A 19,034-nucleotide genomic window follows, 5' to 3' on the forward strand; every position below is an offset into this window, starting at 1 on the left:
GGTTAAGAGTCGATATTCTAGACTCCAAGTTTGTGTCACAGCTCACGAACCTCTTCCCCAGGTTCTCTAGGTCCAAAAATCGGGAAGAATTTCGTTTCAACAGGGTTGTTGTGGACCTACTAACTGGGAAGGACGAGCCATATCGGATGGAGCTCTACGCTGAAGCAGATATATTATACCTTCCATTCAACTTTGACCAGTAACACTGGGTGTTCCTTGCTGTAGATCTAATTGAGAAGAAGATTGGAGTTTTGGATTGTAATGTGTCACGCAAGACCAAGTCTAGGGTAGTTAGCGATCTCCAACCAATCGCGAAAAAGCTCCCTTACCTCTTCCAACAAGTTTCACACAACCCTGAGATGAGCCAGGTCGACCTTGCTCTGTTTACCATCGAACGAATAACTGGACTCCCGCAAATATCAGCCTCTCCTGATGCTGGTATGTGCTCTATCTTCCTTCTTCAAACCCATGCTTTGGGAGACGTTGAAGCTGCCAGAGCTTTTGATTTGAGTTTGTTTGAAACGAACTGAAGAGGTTCATCACAGCTTTGGCGCCGCATCCGGTTGAACTTTGTCGTATAATTTTTCATGTTTTAGTATTTTACTGCGTACCGTTGTTTGAACTTGATCCTCTCTATCGTTGTGTTCGTGTACTGAGATGTTATCATTTTTGAACAATGTTTACTTCTTTATTGGATAACTTTGTTAACCCATTTTGAACAACCTTTAAATTTATCGAATGATATTATAGTTAACCTTTATTAACACAATACCTGCATAAGCTCAAAAGCATCGTTATCAGCAAACGCAGTAAATCTCTTGATAACATTTTAATCGTTACTCTCAAAAGCCGTACTCTTAACCTGTTACACGTTATTTGCGAACGCAGTTATCTGCTAATATTTCATGTAATAACATTACTATCCCGGTTATGTTTGTAAATAACTTGTCTTTTTGTAGCCGTGCTTTACTTGTTATAGTACATGAGTTTTCACAGGTTCAAAAGCAACAATTAAGGACAGCGCAATAGTTGTGACGAGCTAAGTAAATTTAGTTGATAACTTATATACTTCCTACATTTTCCATGTCCTTTCAATTTATTCTGTTTTTCGTCGATAAGCGTTCTTAATATTTTGTGTCAAACTTGCATTGGCCAACTTTGCTTGCTAACTGTTTCATTTAACTATGTAGCATATTATCAATAAATGCAGTTATCCGCTAATATTCACTGATTAACTCTGTTATCCAGTTAATTTAGTAGATATCTCGCTGTCTTATCTCTGTTTGTTCAACTCGAATATTATCAACAAATAGAGTTGTCCTCGGTGAAGAACAATGTTCACCACAACAATTCGAACTTAGAAAACTTAACAGCAAATCCAACATTTAATATATTACAGTACGAGAAGTACATTACAAGGATATTACAGTGATAGCGTACGCATACCCAAAAGAAAGTTCTCTCCTTTAAACTCTGTTTGGAACTGGACCCTAATGCAATTCCAAGTGCGATGAGGGTCTGGTTCAAACTTAGTTCAGCTGGAGTTCCGAATCTAAAAGTGATCGCTTTATAATACAGAAAAATGGGATCACGAAAACACACTTATATTACAGGTATTTTTTATACTACACGTTTTTCCCTTCTGATTCCTGCCGCTTCTTAACTCCCAAACGTCGTTACTTGTCGACTTCCCTCCCTAAGGTTCCTAAAATTCAGTGTAGTTGGTTGTTCACGTCACAGAACACCACAGTTAATAATGTTGACTATTCTTACTGGTATTGGACCTTTACAGCTCAAGCGGTTATGACCAAGACCACGACATCGGGTGCACTGATGGTTCTCCTAGATATACTCCTAGTTTCTACTGCAATAGAACAGTGATGTAGTTGTAATATAAAGGATTCGGAATCCAGAGGACCAGTGTTACTCTATGAATTTGTGAGGATTGAATTAAAGCTAAGACGTAAGACAAAAGATGGTTTGTTTCGAAAACTAAAAAGTAAACAGAATGACAAACGACGATTTAAATTCAAATTAAAACAAGCACTAGACCAAAGCAATTCGCAGGAATTTCAGAGATAAGAACCAGATGACTATTCAGGGCACAAGTGTAACGCAAGTCTCGAACTCAAACAGAAAAGCTTATCGATCCACTGTCGTGATCTCGATAACTTTGTCTAACAACCTAAATCCTAAACTGTCGTTTGAATCTAGAAAATTGCAGACAAGCATTAGCTAGCAGGTTTGATCTGTTCACGATTTGCCTTAACTTCAACTGTCGTTGGCTAAGGACAAATCGCTCACCAATGTGTATTCTAGCAACCTATTACACTTTTGATGAACAGATTAACCTAAAATCGCAGATTGAGTGATCAATTCAACATAAGCATTAAGTCTAACAATGGTGAAGACAATAGATATCAAACCCTATTTGCATCTAATCCTCTAACTCATGAAATCCTTTGAACGCTTTAATCTAGCTAAGAGATCTACTCAGACATGGAGAAAAGAAACACAGAAACAGATGGAAAGGAATTCATGAATTAAAATCGCAGAAGAGATAATAGGGTTCAGAATTCTTCTCAAAGTGTAGCAGATTTCTTCTCCCAAAAGCTTACAAGTAAAAACTCTATGGTCTAGGAAATTGTAAAAAGAAAGCGTCCACGTAAAGATAGGCGGCTTGGACTCCTTTTATTCTTTTCACGCGGCTTGAGATTAGGTAAAGATGTTTTCCTTATTTTTCTCCCGTCTGGAGCAGGTGCTCCACGAAGGGTCCAAACCGGGAGCAGGTGCTCCGGGGATGATTTCTCCAAAAACGTGTGAAATAGCTCCTTATTGCTCAAATTCATCTCTTTTTGCTCCAATGCCTCCTAAACACTCCAATCCTTTGATAAGGCCTCTAAGTCACCTGAAACTTCCTGAAAAGACTCCAAAAACTCCTAAAACAATTAGTAAACACAAGTTAGAATGAGTCAAAATCTCCACTCATCAACTCCCCCGAACTTGAATCCTTGTTTGTCCTCAAACAAACTCGAATTCAACTCCAAAAGAATGACTGGATAAAGCTGGGAACTCGCAAAACTCAAAAGACCGTAAACCTGACCAAGGCATGTGACAATCTGCTGCAAAATCAATCAAAAATCTAACCTCCATGTACTTCTCCGTAGACGCTGCAGCTTTCCAGATTAGTCCCTCAATTTCATAACATCATCCATGTCCCATCATCGCTGAGTCTCATCGATAAAACCAGTGCTAAGGACCTTCTAGACTCGTTCCCATACTTATACCTCAACAAATTGACCATACTACACAAAAGTACCTTTCCTCTCCCCCGAACTTATTCACTTTTCAAGCTGTTTCGTTTTTTTTTTTTTTTTTTTTTTTCTTCGGCACATATAACAAGGTTCAAAGACGCGAGTATTGATGGTGATTGCCACCGAATCCCCGGTTTGTCCCCTCATCATATATCAAAGGTGTAGGCGAACAATGGGGTCACAGGAAATTTTCCTACCCCTCGCTTCCATCCCTTGTGTGATCATTCCACTTTAGAAGTAATATAATGGGATCCTTGGAAATTTTCCTAACCCTTTACTTCTAAAAGAAAATCATCTCAATCTTTTCTGCCTTTTGATCATATTTTTTTTTAGAAACAGCCTGAAACAATGCTTAGAACATAAGAGAGGAATACCAAATCTATCACACATGTCTTTATTTGTCAGGTAAGAATGAGGAGTCAAGCCCTATGAGCACTAACCTGATCGATGAGGAAAATGAAAAGCTGAAAAATTAGCTCAGGTTCATTGGATGTGTCAAGAATTTTGGACTCCTCTAGTCTACTGCTTTGTCTTTGGATTTTCCATTAGTCGATCTAGATGATTCTGCAGCAATAATCACTAGAAGAAGGTGGTCAAGATTCACAAATGGTCTGAAATCATCATAGAATTGGTCCTAATTCCCACGAGCTTTGACTTGACTCATATAACAAACTGACTCAAAGAAACAAAATAACTCAAAGAAACAAACTAAAACTGACTCAAGAAAAACACAAGAAAATGCAAAAGATGACAAGATCCTCCCCCGAACTTATTATACACCGTCCCTGGTGTACAAATAAGAGCAGAGAAAAATCCTGTCGAAACAAATAAAAGAAAAGAAACCAAGGCGGATAATACAATGGTGGTAGAGAGATGTTACTAGCGGTCAGTGAGTGGTGGTGTCCTCCGGGCTCTCACTACCAGATCCACCAGTGCGACGTCTGCGTCTCGGGTGCCTCTCCGGAGAACTGGCTGCGGTCGCTGTGCTGCTTCGACATCCACTGGTAAGCATCTGCAACAACCTCTTCATGAGGCTGTTGTTCTTCTTTGTAGACGCGACCATCCACCTCCGAAACTCTGCATCATCAGGATCATCAGAGATAGGAGCCAAATCGAACTCACCAGCATCAGCTGAAACGTAGTCAGGCAGCTCCTCATCTCCCTGCGGTGAATGTGGATAGCGTGAAGAACTGGCGCGAGCAGGTGCTCCGGAACTCGAAGCAGGTGCTCCAGAATTCGGAGCGGGTGCTCCGTCGTGTGCTGCATCAGCTAAAAGTGGCACCTCCATCAGGAAACGCAGGTTAGCTGCAGTGTTTAGTGCAGTCATGGCAGGATTTGGGAGAGGCGTGCGCTGTGCAACTCCGTAAGCACCTTTGTAGCTGTAGGTGTTCTCATCGCATAGAAAACCTGAAGTCAGTAGATGGGCTGTGTCCATTTTCCTTCGGCTCACATCTTTCGTAGCATACCGAAGAGGAATATGAGCAAAAGTGAAAAGCGCTGTGAGGAGACTCCCAATGTAAATGACCTGCGAACTCCCAAAAGGTTTGGTCCTCACTGCGCATATGGTTTGCGCCAGCTGAACTCCAAAGTTGATACTGTGCTCGACCGGGACGCTGACGCTGTAAGAATCTGCAACCAAATCACCACAACTAAAGTAAAGCAACATCAAAACATCCAGCGCTACCTTATTCCCAGAATCACGGTTGAACAGCATGTTGTTGAAGATTTTCGCACAGATGCGAACAGCTGGGTGGCGAATGACTGATACGCTTGCCGTGTTCGACTTGTAGTGGCCGGAGGCGATGGTTTGCCAAAATTGGTTGGCAACCTCGAACTTACTCGGGAAATGCAGCTCTTTATCCTCGTCATGAAACCCGTAAGCAGTGCAAAACGTTGCCATGTCGATGCTGTAGCGCTTCCCTTCAGCAAAGAAAGTGAAAGTCGCTTCATCGGCCTTTGGCTTCGTCGGATTTGCGTACCGCAACTTTGCAGATGCGAGGCATTGGCGGACCAGATCAGGGTAGAGATCGTCGTCCTCGAAAGCGAGTTGCGTCAGCTTCGTGTTGCGCAGGATGATGCTCACCTCATCGAAGATTCCCAACCGTTTTAGTGTGTCTGTGCACATCACTAAGGTTGGTTGCAGTTTGATGTTGAGCAGCTTGTTGTAATAGAACGAGTCCGTTTGGTCCCACTGCTCGTCCGAGTGTTCGGGTATCAACTCATCAGGCAATTCGATCAGTGTGTTTTCTTCGCGAGGCCATGGATACGTCGATGGGGTAGGTTTACTTCCCTCACCGTTCTTCTTCTTTCCCTTCTTCTTGAACATTGTTCTGGGAGGCATTCCTGGAACAACATTGAAGAAGAAAACAATTAAGCCCATAGAAAATCTCCAACCTAATTTTTCGAGCAGAGTTTTGCATGTGTGTATGTAGAACGGATAATCACATAGATGTAAACTGATGCTGCTCTAGTACCTCAACAACATGCGCATAAGTCGAAATCAACACACAGATAGAAGTAAGCACCCTTTTAAAAATTTTGCCGAAATATTAAAAAGGGAATTGCGAGTCATACCTTTGCTGGGTGTCGAAATTGGTTGCAGAAACGGAGAGAGGACGAAAAACCGATGAACTTAGACTCAAAAACGTTGAAATCGGTGAAGTTTTGAAAAATCTGGGATTTGAGCTCAAGTATCAAGTATGGCGAAAAAGAAAGGAGGAAGGAGGAGGTGTTTATGGGTCGCAAAACTCAAGTTAAGAAACCAAGGGAAACTCAGGTAGGGTAAAATTCTGTGTAAAATAAATCTTTTGGTAAAATTTTGCACACTAGCCCCTGCGTTCCCATTAAAACTCCAATTTTCCCAAAAACTTACCTGGAAGCGCCAAACACCCTGGCAGAGCAGGTGCTCCAAACTAGAGCAGGGTGCTCGTTCGTCGCATTGTCCGTGGTGAGCACCCCTTGGAGCAGGTGCTCCGGTGGGGGCTGTGGTGCTCTTTCGTCAAATTCTACGTGGTGAGCAACCAACCTAGCAGATGGAGCAGGTGCTCCGGTGGGTTGCTCCCTCCTTCTTCTTCTTTTCACCTCCATCGCTGAAAACCTCTCTACCTGCTTTATCTCTTTTTTTTTTTTTTTTTTTTCGAAAAGAAAGAACCTAAAAAACAAAGTTAGTAGCTAAGAATTGAAAGACACAAAGTTAGAGACTCTTACCGGTGGGTTGCCTCCCACCAAGCGCTTGTTTTAAGTCATTAGCTTGACTTGGAAAGCCATTTAGGCTTGAGGAGGATCGCTTAAGGTGACTGATTCACCTTCTGCGATATTTGGACCAGTAAGGTATGGTTTCAACCTCTGTCCATTGACAACAAACTCGCCTCCTTTAGTGTCCAGCAACACTACAGCTCCATATGGTCGAACCTCCTTGATGGTGAATGGTCCAGACCATCTCGATCTCAGCTTCCCTGGAAACAATTTCAATCTAGAGTTAAAGAGCAATACCTGATCGTTTGGTGCAAAGCTTCTGTTGAGGATCCTCCTGTCATGGAAAGCTTTTGTCCTCTCTTTGTAAATCTTCGAGTTTTCATATGCCAGGTGCCTAATTTCCTCCAGCTCATGCAACTGCATTACTCTCCTCTCCTGAGCACTCCTTGCATCGAAATTCAGCAGCTTCACTGCCCAAGCAGCTTTGTACTCAAGTTCCACTGGAAGATGACATGCTTTTCCATACACCAAGTGGAATGGTGTAGTCCCCAAAGGTGTTTTGTAAGCTGTTCTGTATGCCCAAAGAGCATCATCAAGCTTCACTGCCCAATCCTTCCTTGTGGTGCTCACAGTCTTCTGCAGAATGTTCTTGATTTCCCTGTTGGAAACCTCAACTTGCCCACTCGTCTGAGGATGGTATGGGGTCGCCACCTTATGCCTTACACCATTCTTCTTCAACAAGTTTTCAAAGACTTTGTTGATGAAGTGAGAGCCTCCATCGCTAATCACCACTCGCGGCACACCAAACCTGGGAAAAATGACAGATTTGAACATCTTTAAAACCACCTTTGCGTCATTTATGGGACTAGCCAGAGCTTCCACCCACTTTGACACATAGTCAACTGCCACCAGAATATACTCATTCCCATAAGATGATGGAAAAGGTCCCATGAAGTCTATACCCCACACATCGAAAATCTCTACTTCCAAGATGAAATTCTGAGGCATCTCATTCCTCCTGCTGATGTTCCCTTGTCTCTGACATGTGTCACACCTGGAGATAAAACTCGCTGCATCTCGGAACATCGTTGGCCACCAATACCCAGCTTGGAGAATTTTCGACACAGTCTTGAAAGTGGCGAAGTGACCTGCATAAGAGGATCCATGGCAATGAAACAACACTCCTGGTATCTCCTCGTCAGCTACACATCTTCTGAAGATTCCATCAGAGCAATGCCTGTATAAATAAGGCTCATCCCAAAAGTAGTGCCTCACATCCTTCAGAAACTTCTTCTTTTTGTTTCCCACAAAACCTGCAGGTTCCTGCTCTGCAGCAAGATAATTTGCAATCTCTCCAAACCATGGGAAACCAGAATGCCGATCTATGTCAACTTGGTTGCAAAAACTCGTCAGAGCAGGTGCTCCGGTGGGGAGCAGGTGCTCGTCGAACCCAGAAACATCTATGGCGTAAACTTGTTCATCAGGAAGTCTGTCGTTTAGTGGAATGTCATCATCTATCTTCAGCCTCGACAAGTGGTCTGCAACACCATTATCAATCCCTTTTTTGTCTTTAATCTCCAAATCAAACTCCTGCAGCAAAAGGATCCATCGAAGGAGCCTTGGCTTGGCATCTTTCTTCGTCAACAGGTATTTCAGAGCTGCATGGTCTGTGTGAACAACAACTTTCGACCCAACAAGGTAAGACCTGAACTTCTCAAAAGCATAAACCACTGCAAGAAGCTCCTTTTCAGTTGTGGCATATCTGCACTGAGCCTCGTCGAGTGTTCGGCTAGCATAATAGATGACGTGGAGCCTCTTTTCTTTCCTTTGTCCCAGCACTGCTCCCACTGCATAATCACTAGCATCGGTCATGACCTCAAAAGGTAGTTCCCAATCTGGTGGCTGGACAATAGGAGCGCTGACCAAAGCTCCTTTTATCCTGTGAAATGCCTCCAAACATGCATCATCAAACTCGAATTTCACATCCTTGCACAGCAGCTGCGTCAGGGGTCTGGCAATCTTCGAGAAATTTTTGATGAAGCGTCTGTAAAAACCTGCATGGCCCAGAAAACTGCGAACCCCCTTGACTGATGTTAGTGGCTGCAGACTCATCATCACCTCGATCTTTGCCCTGTCCACCTCGATCCCTTTCTCTGAGATTCTGTGTCCCAGCACGATCCCATCTCTCACCATGAAATGGCATTTCTCCCAGTTAAGCACCAGATGCTTCTCCTCACACCGCTGCAAAACCCTGCACAGATTAGACAAACAGACAGAAAAGGAGCTTCCATAGACAGAAAAATCGTCCATGAAAACTTCCATTATGTCTTCAATCAGGTCAGTGAAAATCGACATCATGCAGCGTTGGAATGTTGCTGGAGCATTACACAAGCCAAATGGCATTCTGCGATATGCAAAGGTGCCATAAGGACATGTGAATGTCGTCTTCTCCTGGTCATCTGGGTGGATTGGGATCTGAAAGAAACCTGAATAACCATCTAAGAAACAGTAATAAGGATGGTTAGCCAAGCGTTCAAGCATCTGATCGATAAATGGTAAAGGAAAATGATCTTTGCGAGTTGCAGCATTCAATTTCTTGTAATCTATGCACATTCGATGCCCAGTAACAGTTCTAGTTGGTATCAATTCATTCCTATCATTTTTTATCACAGTGATGCCACCTTTCTTAGGAACTACATGAACCGGACTAACCCAATTACTATCTGAAATTGCATAGATCACACTAGCTTCTAGAAGTTTCATTATCTCTTTCTTTACAACATCTTGTAGATTCGGGTTTAACCTCCTCTGATGTTCTACAGAAGTCATTGATTCATCTTCTAGATGTATTCTATGCATGCAAAGATCAGGAGAAATCCCTGGAATGTCATCTAGTGAATATCCTATAGCTTTCCTATACTTTCTAATTTCACAAAGAAGCAAGGCAATCTCTACATTGTTCAATTCAGAGTTCACTATCACAGGGAATGTCGAATTGGGTCCTAGAAACGCGTACCTGAGCCCCACAGGAAGGGGTTTGAGCTCAAGCTTTGGAGCTCTCAATTCGCTCCAAGGTCCATCAATCAAGCCGTCGGGAGCAGGTGCTCCAGGATTCAGAGCAGGTGCTCCGTCGGCTTTTTCTGCAGGTGAGCTCTCCTTGCCTTCTAAGCTCATGTACGCCACCAGCCTTTGCATCCTCGTGCTTGCATTCAGCATTTTTGCAAACCCATCAGTTTCTTCACTCAAATACCCATGTTCTCCTTCAGCTTTGGTGAGTGCAACTTCGAGAGGATCGATGGCCAAAACCTCTTCAGCAACCTCTTCAGCAATGCCTGAACCATCATCTATGACAAATGTCTGTCCGTCCAGCATTGGTTTCTTGAAGAGTTTATTCATCTCAAATCGCACCACCATATCTCCCAGCTGGAGATCTATCACTCCTTCTTTCACATCTATGATTGCACCAGCTGTGCATAAGAAGGATCGACCCAATATCAAAGGATCCTTGGGTTCTTCATCAAGCTCCAGAACCACAAAATCTGCTGGAATGAGTGTATCACCTATCTGAACATGCAGATCCTCAAGTATACCAACAGGGAATTTGGTTGATCTATCAGCAAATACCAGCGAGATTTTTGTCGGTTTGAATCTGGTGTAACCCAATCGCTTGGCTACAGAGTAAGGCATCAGATTCACACTTGAACCTAGATCGCAGAGAGACCTTGCAAAAAGTACATTCCCAATCCTAACTGAGTGAACAAACCTTCCTGGATCACTTCTCTTCTTCAGCACTTTGTTCTGAAGCACAACACTGCACTCCTTCGAAACCATCATGACACTCTCTTCCTCAACAGCTTTCCCAGACACTAACCCCTGCATGTATCTTTTAAGGGCTGGTATCATCTGAACAGCATCAGCTAGAGGGAGTTTTACAGTCAAATCCTTCAGCATCTCCCTGCACTTTGCATCCTCTAAGTCCTTGCGAGACTTCTTTGGTGGAACTGGGTAAGGTACCTTAGGCGTGTAAACTTTTGCAGGAATGTTTTCTGGGGCAGGTGGCTGGAGCAGGTGCTCCCTCGTTGGCTCAGGGTGCTCCCTCGTCAAATCTACGTCTGGAGCAGGTGCTCCAGATTTTGGAGCAGGTGCTCCGATGGAGGAAGAGTGCTCCTTCGTCTTTTTTACGTCATGAGCTGGTTCCTCTTCTTGGAGCAGGTGCTCCACGTCCTTTTTCTTCCTCTTTTCTGAGACAGAGCTTGTTGGTGCAGCATGTAGAGTCTTCCCACTTTTAAGCTCAATAGCATTCACAAACTCATTCCTGGGATTTTCACCTTTTCCAGGGAGAGTTCCAGGTGATCTCTTCACAGCTTCTGCAGTCTGAGCTACCTGAACATCCAGCTTCTTCACATGAGTCCACACAGCCTCATACTTGCCATTCAAATCATTGTACATGGTGTCCACTTTGGCATTAATCTCCATGGAAGACTTTTGCTGATTAACCAGCAGCTGTTGCATCAAGTTTTTCAGCTCATCCTGCGAGTTATTTGAGGAACTCGAAGAAGGCTGTAGACTTGTGAAAGGCAACTTCTGCTGATTTCCACCTTGAAATCGATTCTGATTGGTGATGAACTGCTTTCCTTGGAAGTTGCTGGAGAAGTTCTTCTGAAATCCTGACTGATTCTGCACTCCTTGCTGCGGATAGACCTGATCCTGAGGGTTCTCAACATTGTTGCTTCTGTAGGATAAATTTGGGTGGCTTCTGAAGTTGTTGAAACTGCGATTCTGCACATATCCTTGTCCATTCACGAAATTTACCTCCATCTGATCATTATTCTCTGCATCTACAAACTCTTGAGCAAGAGGTGCATCACCAACCTCATCAGCAAAATGCACAGATCTCTGGTTCTCTCTCAACAGCAGATTCACCTTTGCTGTAAGCTCATCGATTTTGCTCAACTCCACACTATGAACTGCTTTGCTAGACCTGTCATACTCTTGGGATTTGTTGCTGGAGCTTGCAGCTAAGTTCTCAATCAACTCATAAGCAGCTTCTTTGGACTTAGTCATGAAATCGCCATTGCTAGCTGCATTCAAAGCATTCCTGTAATCCCAGTTGACACCATCATAAAAGGTTGACAGAATCTGCTCATCAAAGAACCCATGGTGAGGGCACTCTCTTCGGTACTCCTTGTACCTCTCCCAAGCTTCGCAGAAAGCTTCACCAGGTTGCTGTTTAAACGACGAGATCTTGTTCTTCAGAGTTGCAGTTTTTGCCTTAGTGTAGAAATGGTCCAAAAATGCTGATCTGCACTCTTCCCATGTAGTCAATGACCCAGGTGGTAATGACTTCAGCCAGCGCAAAGCTTTGTCCGCAAGTGAGAATGGAAAAAGCTTGCACTTCAAGAAATCGGCTGGTATCCCATTTGATCCAGTCGTGCTGCAAATCTCCTCAAAATTCTCGATGTGGTCCATCGGAATCTCAGCAGGAAGCCCATGAAAGAGGTGCTGCTTCACCAATGAGATCAGCTGAGGTTTGATCTCAAAGTCTTGCCTCTGAATGGTTGGAGGAGCAATCGCAGCCCTGTTGTGATAGTAGGCGTGCGGACTGTCCTTGTCTCCAATAGCAGGTTGTGGCTGCTCCCTGTCTTGCTGCGCCTTTTGCAGCTGCTCCAATTGTTGTCGAAGCTGTTGAACCTCGACAGCCATGTTGCCATTGTTGCCTTGATCGCCCATGTTGGCTTGAATAGGCCTTTGACGTCTGTTTTCTCGCTCGACTCTTGCTAGATCGGTGTTCGACAAAGAAACAAGATCGGTGCAGTTGCTCCTTGTGGATATGTTTGATATACACCTGAAACACACGCAAACAAGAGAACAAAAGAGAAAAATTAGTAAAGCCTTAGTCTGAATTTCAAACCAAAAATCAAAGGTAACGAATTGGTCCCCGTCGCAACGGCGCCAAAATTTGGTTCTCACTAGATATACTCCTAGTTTCTACTGCAATAGAACAGTGATGTAGTTGTAATATAAAGGATTCGGAATCCAGAGGACCAGTGTTACTTTATGAATTTGTGAGGATTGAATTAAAGCTAAGACGTAAGACGAACGATGGTTTGTTTCGAAAACTAAAAAGTAAACAGAATGACAAACGACGATTTAAATTCAAATTAAAACAAGCACTAGACCAAAGCAATTCGCAGGAATTTCAGAGATAAGAACCAGATGACTATTCAGGGCACAAGTGTAACGCAAGTCTCGAACTCAAACAGAAAAGCTTATCGATCCACTGTCGTGATCTCGATAACTTTGTCTAAAACCCTAAATCCTAAACTGTCGTTTGAATCTAGAAAATTGCAGACAAGCATTAGCTAGCAGGTTTGATCTGTTCACGATTTGCCTTAACTTCAACTGTCGTTGGCTAAGGACAAATCGCTCACCAATGTTTACTCTAGCAACCTATTACACTTTTGATGAACAGATTAACCTAAAATCGCAGATTGAGTGATCAATTCAACCTAAGCATTAAGTCTAACAATGGTGAAGACAATAGATATCAAGCCCTATTTGCATCTAATCCTCTAACTCATGAAATCCTTTGAACGCTTTAATCTAGCTAAGAGATCTACTCAGACATGGAGAAAAGAAACACAGAAACAGATGGAAAGGAATTCATGAATTAAAATCGCAGAAGAGATAATAGGGTTCAGAATTCTTCTCAAAGTGTAGCAGATTTCTTCTCCCAAAAGCTTACAAGTAAAAACTCTATGGTCTAGGAAATTGTAAAAAGAAAGCGTCCACGTAAAGATAGGCGGCTTGGACTCCTTTTATTCTTTTCACGCGGCTTGAGATTAGGTAAAGATGTTTTCCTTATTTTTCTCCCGTCTGGAGCAGGTGCTCCACGAAGGGTCCAAACCGGGAGCAGGTGCTCCGGGGATGATTTCTCCAAAAATGTGTGAAATAGCTCCTTATTGCTCAAATTCATCTCTTTTTGCTCCAATTCCTCCTAAACACTCCAATCCTTTGATAAGGACTCTAAGTCACCTGAAACTTCCTGAAAAGACTCCAAAAACTCCTAAAACAATTAGTAAACACAAGTTAGAATGAGTCAAAATCTCCACTCATCAACTGACGCCTGTTTATACGCTACAAGAGAGCGCATGGGAGTTGTTATCTCTATATTAAAACCTGCATCACACTAATATCATCGTTTGTCATGGTTAATCTGATTACCTTGAACTCCCCTTTCGAAAAAATATGGATTTTTTTTGGGCATCCTGGAGGTCTGCGTACTTTAGGAGGTCCCAATTTAACAGCCCCATCTTCCTCCGCTACACATTCTAAAGTGTCCATATCTGGAACAGGCATTATTAGCCCTTCGTACGCCTTCTTATGGTACTCTACAGTGTAATGGACGCCAACTAGTGTATCAACTCACACTCCTTCTCGAATAGAAGCTGCGAGTGCATGTTCGCATGGAATGACTAGCAGCTGAAATCCCCTGCAGGTACACGACTATTCCCACAGGTGAACAGTGAATGCTACATCCGTCGCATCACATATCTCGTAAATACCATCACCAATCTTCATAACGAAATATCCTGAGGATTTGTTGAATTTTTTTATCACCATTTCCTTAACCTTGGGATTTATCACATTCGTGTCGGCGTTCGCTGCGTTACGTCTGAGTGCAAACCACGACACAAGTGTTCGAATTGTTTCGAGGATGGATATGATGGGAAAAGCACGGGCCATTGTGAGGACATTGTTTAGGGATTCCGAGATATTGCTTGTCATAACGTTGTAGTGATCCCCCACGAAATGAGACCGTGTCCAATGTTCGAATCCCACGATTTCAAGGTAATCAGAGCACGCTTCATCGATCGCTCTAATTTCGCCAAACAACCTGTCAAACTCACTCAGTCGATAAGCTCTTGCTGCTTGGGACGTCATGTAACTGAGTGTGTCAGATTTGAAATATGTCACCACAATTCGCTCTAAATGCACAATGTAGGCGGCGTGTAAAGACATCGGATTAAACTAAATGTAATGGCAAAAATCAAATGTTAGCACCCCACATTTGCAATTGTTAACAGAACTATCGGATAACAACAATATTGTAGATACATTAGATAACAATGTTATTTTAGCTAAATTAGATAACTATGTACATGTATGATACCTTGCGGATAGCAGAGGAATTGGACGAGTGTCGGTCTGAGACAAAGACCAAATCAGGTTCATCAGGCACAATCTGACGAAGCTTCTCAAAAAACCACTCCCACGCCTCGTCATTTTCGCTATTCACCACTGCAAATCCCAATGGAAAAATTTGGAAATTTCCATCCTGTGCACTCGCTGCGACTAGACATCCTCCATAGCGATTACGGAGATGTGTACCGTCATTGACAACAACTTTTCGCATGTATTGGTAGCCTCTGGCACAAGCATTTTGTAACGAAAAAAAAAGATACTTAAAACGTTTCACACCGTACTGTCTACCTCCGTCTTTATCCCGGTAACAGAGTTTGGGTTTGCTTGTTGCAGCAATTTGAAATAAACCAGAACTAAAGCGTAGCTTCCCATGGCTGAACCCAATGCTTTGTCCGTTGCTATCTCCCTAGCTCTCCAGGCCTTCCAATAGCTGATGTGGAGGCTAATTTCCTGCCTGCATAGTTGGCATAGCTCAAACGCCCGTGGCCCCCTTCCTTCCACTCCAATTACCGCTGTCGAAGCTTGTTGATGGAAGTTTCCTCTCGCATCCACGCTGCACGTATGATCTTGTATTACGCTACAAATTTCGTGCCGGCTACATTCTTCCATACAGGTAGCGTAAACACATCATGAACAAGTATCTCCAACACATACAATAATGATAACATTGGAGCATGATCGTGCATATCGAAAGTGGAATTTATGGTTAATTTCTTGGATAGCCAATTCCTTTGACAATCCTCTTTGTTTTTGAAAATTTGGCCGATAAAGATTTCATCCCCTTTGTAGTCGACATCATGGAGCGCGCGCTCCAACTCATCTGCTATATACACATCCAGTTAGCACTACAACTTTATCACTAAAGTTATCATGATAACTTAACGTATTATCACTATGGTTATCACGATAACTTAACAACTATATCACTATTTGTTATCAAAACTTAACATATTATCAATAAACTATCCGATCCATTTACCTTTCCCTATTGGATCGTCAGGTGCATCGCATGCGTGTATTGTAGGCGTCATCCTTGGTTCTTGAGCAGTCACGGGGTTACCATCGAGTCGGATCACCAGTCGGCTATTCGACATGTTTGCCCGCGTAGGACATCTACTCTCACTTGCGATTGATTTCCCTTTGTCTCGCACCCCTTCTCCTGCTCTGTAAACCGGGACTCCTTGCAGCGGGTTGTTAAAACCCCCGGTAAGTTTGCATCTTCCACGGTTACTTGTGGGTCCATATTTTCACTTGTACTAGTAACAAAACAATGAGTTATTCATGTGATTATTCTATTTTAAGTTTGTGTGATTGTTCTGCTGTACCAATCAATGAGATAGCAGTGTTGGTCAGAACAACAAAATCAGAGCTCCCATCAGACAAAGTTGACATGTAACTGTTATTTGATGAGGTCGATGAGAATCCTGCAAACAAGGCGGCTTCACTCTGATCTAAGTTTCCCCGACAAACGCTCCAGCTAAGGTCAACTGTAGACTCTTTTCAACATTATGTGCTCTTCTATGGTGAGTTTTGGCAGGTACAGCATCACCACCCCTTCTCTCCCTTGCTCCTATATCACGTAGCATCAAAGTTGACTGCGTCGGAATATTTGTTGGTCTTGGGTCGTTTGTTGTTGTCTGTGTGAGCGTATCCGCGCCTGAACGGAAATATCACCAGAGGTGTGCCAAGTCCGTTGACACTTGATCACACCTCGTACTTGTCCCAACCCCTTCTCCAGTGGATGTTATCCCTGTTACAAATATCATAACCTTTAGTTAACCAAGTTGTCGTTCTACCTACATAATCACTGGATGTGAATATTACCTAACACAGATTTTGGTGATGGCGCAGCACTTCCAGATGTATCGTTAACTGGACTACCTGAAAACAGTTATCAATATTAGCTACTCGCTTGCTTATCATTTGTATACATGTTTGTCAACTACTGCTTCGTAAACTCCCTCACTCTCACCTGGACTCGTCAGAAATGTGACAAAAGGACCTGCCGCTCCGGCGCCTACAATTACCATGTGTTGTTCGTCGTTCAGCAGAAGTGGTGGAGTTGTCTGTTTTCCGCTACCTAGTGTACCTGAAAACACAAATAACGTCATACAAACATTGTTAAATGGACTACCCGCACACAGTTATCAAGATTTGCTATGCGCTTGCTCTTCATTTTTATAAATGCCATTCAATCTATTTCTTCATAAACTCCCTCACTCTCACCTTCAGTCGCCGGAAATGTGACAGAAGGACCCACTTCTTTTTGGCCTTCAGTCCCCACAAGTTGGTCGTTGTTTAGTGGAAGTACTTGGTTTGGTTGTTTTTCGATATCCAGGTTACCTGAAAATACAAATAACTTTATATTAACATTGTCAATATTATTATACATCTTCTATTCAAAAATAATTTACCAACCTATTTCGGCGGTTTGGAACACATGTAACGGCCACCTATTCAAATCAGTAACTCGGTTTGACTTTTCGTTGCTCGCTCTTTAAGTGTTTCCTCTCTCAGGTTTTTGCCGTCCTAACGCTGCCACCGAGTCGGAGTTTACGTTTCTCTCTGTTCCTACTGGTATTATTCTAGAATGCAAGAACACTTCGTCTATGTCTGCTCTGATGGCTAGAAATAGTTCAACTTCATCATCGTTAACCATGTTTATTGGTTGTGCCTTCCTCCATTGTGGTCCCAGCATCTAGTGCGGCCATTGGTATGTTAACTCAACCTCGTCACCCGGATGAAGAAGCTCAGATTTGACTGACTTCTCTATCTTTGTGAAATCGTCTTTCTCCTTCACCGAGATAGAGTAGTTGAAGACGTGAACATCGAGTATATGATCCCATCTCCCCTCCGAATCCTTGACCCAGAACCCACGGTTAACTCTAACCTCCATTGGCAATCCTGCGATTTTTGATGTCATAAATATCAGCTAAGTTAGTTAACTTTCTTTGAACATAATGACCACAACAAAACAACGAGGTTTAAAAACTCATATATATATATATATATATATGTTATCGGTATTAACTGTCGTTGTCTTCTACGCAGCTGTTGAAGTTAACAATCACCGAATTCAAACCACCAAACACAGTAAATGCTTTCAAACAAGTTGACGGTATTTTTTTTCCTCTGATTTTTTTTTTCCCAGTTGTTACGCCAACTGATGTACCACCATTAAATAGGGGAGTAAAACTTCTCTGTAACTTCAGTTCCCCTTTAACCCTGGTAAAAAATATTCTGTATTGATAATTTCCTAATCTCTAAGCTTGTATTTGAACGGTCTATATTACTTGCGCAGTCGGCATAAGATTGGATAAGGATTTCGTCAAAGCTGTAAATATTCTTATTGTTCATGATTACAGATAGGGTCATTTAATGTGCCACCATCTCTCTCTCCAGCGATACAGCTTTAATATAAGGGTATAACGGGCTACAAAGCCCAAACGTAATTGTAGATATCCAATTTCAGGAAATGGGTTTATATATCCTTAATTTTTTCAGTATCTGTTGATATGTCCCGCTTCACTTTTCTATCCTCCATAAATCTTTTTTGTAAGAATTTAATATTTTTTTCTATCTAGTCATAAATCTTTTTTGTAAGGATTTGATTTTGATGAACTATTCGGTCCATCAAACTTTCTGTTCTGATGAACGTTTTCTGCATTTTCATCACTGCTGCCTGCGAGCACTCCTTTTCTCTGTTCCGGTGACATTCGATCATCATCCTCAATCAACCTCTGTTCATGTTTAGCATTTGCAGCAGCCATAAATCTTTGAGTTTCGAAATCTACTGTCAGTAGATTCGAAAAATCATGTGAATCCTATCAATAACAACACAATAATTCAAATAAAAAGGTTAAAACTGATTATCAGGATTTGCAGTGTTCATCACGATAACAACGACAACGATGTTCAAGTATAACACGTTAATTTGTAAAAGCTGAGACCAAAATTATAGAGACAACAACTCTTACAAAATTATCCATTGAATCAACTCTGCCTCAGGCTTTCAGCTTGGATCGGCTCTTTTACTTTGCTCTGAAACAACTAACTTTCTCTGTTTACAATCTACGTCGAACACTGTTGTTAGGTCAAATATGTTTAAAACTCGAACACTCTACTACAGAGAGAGGGTTTAAATTGGCTTTGATTGATTAAATAGACCGGTACCAATTTATTAAAGCTTCCAAACCATTAAAAATTAAAACCGCGGACTAAACCCGCTAACCCAGGAATCCGTACTGGTCTAACCCACTAAACCCGTTAACTACGACAGGCTAAACCGCAAAATCCGCTAATTAATAGGTTAAAAAATTT

The 19,034-nt window shown here is 42.4% G+C and overlaps 1 non-coding gene across 1 annotated transcript; it reads left to right on the top strand.

The window, feature by feature from the left end:
* The first annotated feature begins 11,661 nt into the window (after positions 1 to 11,661).
* Positions 11,662 to 11,768, top strand: LOC112082477. The gene has a single exon (XR_002897152.1). It is a non-coding gene; the product is annotated as a small nucleolar RNA R71 (small nucleolar RNA).
* The last annotated feature ends 7,266 nt before the right edge of the window (positions 11,769 to 19,034 follow it).

Source organism: Eutrema salsugineum, unplaced genomic scaffold (genome assembly GCF_000478725.1).
Source record: "Eutrema salsugineum unplaced genomic scaffold, Eutsalg1_0 scaffold_1, whole genome shotgun sequence".
Lineage (NCBI taxonomy): Eukaryota > Viridiplantae > Streptophyta > Magnoliopsida > Brassicales > Brassicaceae > Eutrema > Eutrema salsugineum.